The following is a 6,000-nucleotide window of genomic DNA, read 5'->3' as shown; positions in this document are numbered from 1 at the left end:
GATGAGATATTGAACTTAAAATATCACTGAGAGCTCCCCACGGGCAGACCGGGGACTGCAGCTGGGCTGAAACTGAGGAGCTATCAGCTAGAGCTGTGTTTCTTAACCAGTGGGTCATGCAACGCCCGAGGAGGTCATGAACGACAGACGGGGGAGAGGGTAGCCAGACGTTGAAAATTTTATGCTGTAAGCACAGAAAAGCTCTCGCCCACGCTGCCCTCACTGTTCAAGGCCAAGTATTCTGTTAACCTCTGGAAACACACACACTACTTGTATCAGCCTTTCAGCGTTGTCACTGAGATATATTTTACTCCTATTCATAAGCGTAAGCGGCTGCAAACGTTTTTGACTATGGCTAAGGGGCTGTGAACCTGAAAGGTTGTGAAACACTGATATTGACTAATCTTCTTTGTGCTACAGGACCTCCCAGAGGTCTTGACTGAGACTCTGTAAAACCATAAGAGACAATCCCTGCCCCAAAGGGTTAGTTTAGAAACTAAATTCTGCTCTTATTTGCACTTGATTAAATCCAGAGTTACACCCATGCTTTTCACTGGAGTTACTCCAGATTTACAGTGGTGAAATAGAAGCAAATTTGCTTCTAAGTGTTTATAAATGTAAAATATCTGATTTCATAGTTTTCATGGCATTTTTTCTGAGCTTACTTTCCTCCGTCTTTTTTTTTTTTTGGTCTCTTTTGGGTAGCATTTAAATAAATAATTGGAGATATACCTATCTCCTAGAACTGGAAGGGACCTCGAAAGGTCATCGAGTCCAGCCCCCTGCCTTCACTGGCAGGACCAAGTACTGATTTTTGCCCCAGATCCCTAAGCGTCCCCCTCAAGGATTGAACTCACAACGCTGGGTTTAGCAGGCCAATGCTCAAACCACTGAGATATCCCTGATGCTTCAAATGACTTTAAAATGACACTTCACACATGGCCAGCTAAGGAAGGAAAGTGACAAAGATGCTAGTCAGTTTCCCCTCCAGTCCTCTGTGGTTTTTGCACTTCATAGGACAGGAAACTGACTAGGCGCCTGATCTTGGAAACACTTATTGCCAGGTGCACGTGTCCCGCAAGGAGCCATCTTATGGATGGCTCAGTAGTGTTTGCAGGATCCGGCCCTTGTATCCCAAGATCACCATCAGCCTTTGTGGCCAGCTCCCTGCATAAACAGCTGGCCCTAAAAGGAAACTGACTAATCAGTCAATCTCCCTTTGCAGCAAATGCCTTTAACAGGAGCTGATTAATAGGTACCAAGGGCCACATTGTTAAAGGTATTTAGGTGCCTAGTGGTTTCCAAAAGCACCTAGGCACCCAACACATCTAGATGCTTTTGAAAATCCCACAAGGTGCCTAAATACCTTTCAAAATCTGGCCCCAACTGAGTAAGTCACGGCTCCTGCAAGCTGATCTGTATGAGTGGGCTCCTGCACAAAGTTGCACCAGTTTATCTAAAGGCCTGTAGTTAAATTGGAGCACCCATGTGTGGACACTCTTAAATCAATTTAAACGATTTCTAGCAGCTTAGCTTGCCGCTATACGTTTACAAAGGCAAGTTAAACCAGTATAACCAGTTTTAAACTGGTGTGTGTCTTTACACAGGGGTTTGCATTAGTTTAATTAGAGCAGTGCAAGGTGCAGGGGGTGTAGACAAGCCCTCAACTAAGCACAAGGATCCTTAGAACCAAGGACAGAGGAAAGGAGATTGTCTTGATTCTAACATGTTTCTTACATCTCCTAGCCTGGCCGGAGAGTGCCCTGGATAAAAAACAAAACACAACAAAAAACAACCACCGTGCCTCTCCCCAGTACTCATTATTGGATGAACAGGTTACCTGCTGCACCAAAACACATTCCGATTTCTGATCACTTCTCCCTTCCTATCTACATTAATATTAGAAAGTGAAGAGGCAGCACTTCAACTTCTACTCTCTGGAAGGCAGGATGGGTCTCGGCTGCAGAAACGGGAAAACAGTGCCTTGAGCCTGCATAACTCAAAGAGCGAATACTGTAGGGTGACCAGATGTCCTAATTTTATAGGGACAGTCCCGATTTTGGGGGCTTTTTCTTATATAGGCTCCTATTACCCCCGCCCGCTGTCCTGATTTTTCACACTTGCTGTCTGGTCACCCTAGAGTACATGCTGAAGGATCTATCAAGCTTGCCTGCTTTTCCTTAGCGAAAACCAAATGGCATTTGAATTCAGTAATCAGCATTCTTATCTTCATCCCCAGTGAAACCACGCTAGAGCATGGAAGAGTGGGCAGGCAGAGAGCTGTGCACAGGGCTTCCACGAAGATCTGCTTCTGCCGTCATTTCGGATGCAGGAAATCCTTTGTTTACCACAAAGGAAGCACATACATGGTTTTGTCCTCCCTGGTTTTCTTCCACGTGAGATCTGAGATGAAAACTTAATGCTGTTGCTGAGGCGACGGCTCTAGAAATGAAAAATAAGTGCTGGGAGCATAAAACCACAGTACAACCAGGTTCTGCTGCTGGAGTCACGGTGCATTCTGGACAGTTTACCCTCATCACTGGAGAATGAACTATTTCCAAGTAATGCTCAGCACTTTTCGGCTGGGAGATCGGAAAGCACTCGCTAATGGTGAAACAGAGGCACAGAGAGACTAAGGCCCAGAGCCAGTGGGAGTTGGGATGCCTTAAGTAACTTGTCCAAGCTCATAGGGGTGAATCAGTGGCAGATCCAGGAATCAAAGCCAAGCTGCCAGGTTCCTACACAAGAAGGCAGCGTGGTCAGCAGGACTTTGGAAAATGTCCTTTATAGGAAGGCTGGGCAGGATTCAATTTTTATTTTAAAGATTTATTTTCATTTTGACAGGTGCTGGCAATGAAGGGGAGGGAGTAAGATCAGCACCGACAGCGGGGCTGCAAGAGGCCCCCATCACAGCCAATAGGGCCCATATGCTGTGGCACAAAGTGCCTGGGAAGCTGCAGTGCTGGCCTGGTGGCGCAGAGACCCCCTCCCCCAGCCAGGACTGCAAGGAGGAGGTAGAGGATGAGCCCTGGCCATGAGAACAGAATCATTTAGCAGAGGGTTGGCCTCCCCCATGGCTGGGGTGAGGCTCCTCTCGGTCCCAGCCAGCTGGTCTCTGCTCTGTCCCACCGGGACTGCAGCCTTCCCCGTGCCCTGAGCCTGCAGGGCCCTGGTGTCACCGGCTCTGTGGCAGCACTGAGAGCCCTCTGCACCCCTGCTGCCACGGGAGGGAGGGAACAGGTCCGTGATGGGGGAGAAGGGACCTCAAAGGGTGACACCCATCCCTGCAGGCACAGCTGGGGGAGGCTGCAGTTCCACCAGCTGCTCCCAACAGGTTGGTCGATGGCAGCAGAAATGGACATTCAGTGACAACTAAACGCGAGTCCTGCCAAGCCTACTTCCAGCTGTGTCATTCCCCTGTAATGAAACGGTCTGTGGCCCCAGGGTGACCTGCCACCATATCAAAGGCACAACCCTAAAGGTCCTTGGCGCATGACATCGTAACCTAGGAAGGGACGAGCCGGGTGCCCAAGTACAGGCCGTTTGGTGCCATGGCCACGAGCACAAAGCAGCAACAATAATTGTCCAAGGATCCAAGCAGCAGCCGGCCTCAGTGGTGCTCCCCTCACCTGAGCATTTAGCCCCGTAGGAGGAAGAGGCAAGAAACTCCTAGCAGGCAGCCAGTGCTCTCCCGCAGAGTCAGCCAGATACGTAGTAGGTGATTTCGCACTCTCTCCTCCGCCTGCCTCAGGGCACCTTTTCCCTTTTACTTGCCGAGCCAATGGAAGAGTGAAGTTACTATATTGCCCAGCAGGTCTCAAACTGTGGGTCGGGACCCCAAAGCGGGTTTGGACCCCGTGTTAATGGGGTCACCGGGGCTGGCGGTAGGCTTGCTGGGGCCTGAGGCCCGAGCCCCACTGCCTGGGGCCAAAGCCCAAGGGCTTCAGGTCCGGGTGGCAGGGCTCGGGTTTGGCCCCCCGCCTAGGGAGGCAGAGCTTGGACTGGCTCAGGTTTCACTTCCCTCCTCCTGGGGTCATGTAGTAATTTTTGTTGTCAGAAGGGGGATCATAAGAACGGCCACACTGGGTCAGACCAAAGGTCCATCCAGCCGAGGATCCTGTCTGCCGACAGTGGCCAATGGCAGGTGCCCCAAAGGGAATGAACAGAGCAGGGAATCGGCGAGTGATCCATCCCATCACCCATCGCGGTGCAATGAAGTTTGAGAATGCCTGGTGTAGCCTAATTAAGCAGGTATTTCGTCTAGCTCCCTAGATCAATACCCGCACAGTCACTTGGCATCAGAGGAAACCCTAGGACTCCCCAGGGACATGATTCAACATGCACGTCTCATACGCTAGTAAGAGAGCTGGTGGCTCTCCCAGTGCTGAAACAGCCATTGCAGCTGTAACTGCTTTGCACGGCCCCATAGGAAACCTCACAGTGAAAGCCTTAGAACTTGATATAGTCTGGACTAGCCAGGTTGGCCCCCTGCTTTAACCCCATCCCCCATCACGTCCAGAAATGCTACGGCATCGCTAATCTAGCGGAAGGCAGGGAACCAGGTTCTGTCCAAGGAACCATATGAAGAGCGTGGCTACTGCACCTCCTACCCAGTGTTAGGTGAAAGAGAGGTCAAATGACTTCACTTTAGGGTGACCACCTGTTGTGTATTATAAAGGGGAGCCCTTATTTAGACCCTGATTCAGAAAAGCATGTGAGCGCACTCACACCCAGGACTGCCAGCATGGCCTAGTGGATAGAGCACTGGCCTGGCGCTCAGGAGTCCTGGGCTCTAGTCCTAACTCACCCACGAGAAAAGTCATTTGAACTTTCCTGTGCCTCAGTTTCCCCATCTGTAAAATGGGGATAATGATACTGCTTCTCCTTTGGAAAGTGCTTGGAGATCTACTGATGACAAGCTACATGCTTAAGTGCTGTCCTGGAGCCAGGCTGTGGCACTTAATATTCCCTGACCCCAAGGGAGTTAAATAATGGATCTGATAAAACATGTATTTAAACATGAATACCGCAAACAATCACTGTGCTCCGATATGGAATTCGCTATCCCCTGGGGGAAACATGCTGTAGAAATAAGCTCTGCCCTGGATTTTAGCTCCCTTTATAGCCCTGAAACAGAAGCTGTGACTCCACTTCAGTGAAACACACAGCTTTCGGGCCCCAGCCTCCCCCATGCTCGCTGGACACAGCTGTCACCTCTCAGCTGTGTCCAGCACACACTTTTAATGCTTATTGGGAATTTTTCCTAACCAAACTAAAGCCCCGACTCAGGCCGACCAGAGGAAGGAGGAATTCAGTCCGGCACTGGTTTGCAAACAAACAACCCAGAGACGGTAAGTCATGAAAGGATAAAAAGACGATTGACTCAACAAAACAGAGTTAAAGGGAAAGAAAGTAAAAACGCCGGAAGATGGTTCATGTCAGTCACTTGCTGCCATGGTAACAATTTGGTTTTGAACCGATGAAAAAGCAGGGAGACGGCAGCCAAAGAGCAGGTGGGACCTTTTCCTCTGCAACTCACTGACTGGCATTTTTCACATGGTCTTTGTGCTGCTGAGCAGCGAACGCCTCCTCCACTGGCCTTTCTATTGTGCGTGGGGTGAGAGGGGTGATGTTCGGATTCAGGCCCCATGGAGATAGAATCAGGCTCTGGCCAAGGGACTATTCTTCAGTGCGTAGCTAGGAGTTTCTTCCATTCCCTCCCCCGTGGGGTGGGGCAAACCCCACTAGAGCAGGGCAGGAAGGGATTAAAGGTCCCTGTTGGGGCAGCTGGCAGAGCCAGCCGCATCCCACACCACTTGCTGACAGCACCGGTCTATAGCCCCAGGCAGATAAGAGCAAGTGGAGCCGCTGGAAGCCGGCCAGCTGGTGGTTAACCTGTCTCACTGATCTTATTTGTTAGTGTAACCAGAGCCCAGGCATGAGGACTAGATCTTGGAGCCCGAGCTGCATGGAGGCAAGCCAGGGCCCTAGCTGTGTTGT

Source organism: Mauremys mutica, chromosome 4 (genome assembly GCF_020497125.1).
Source record: "Mauremys mutica isolate MM-2020 ecotype Southern chromosome 4, ASM2049712v1, whole genome shotgun sequence".
NCBI classification, from domain to species: Eukaryota; Metazoa; Chordata; order Testudines; family Geoemydidae; genus Mauremys; species Mauremys mutica.
This window is presented reverse-complemented; position numbering follows the sequence as displayed.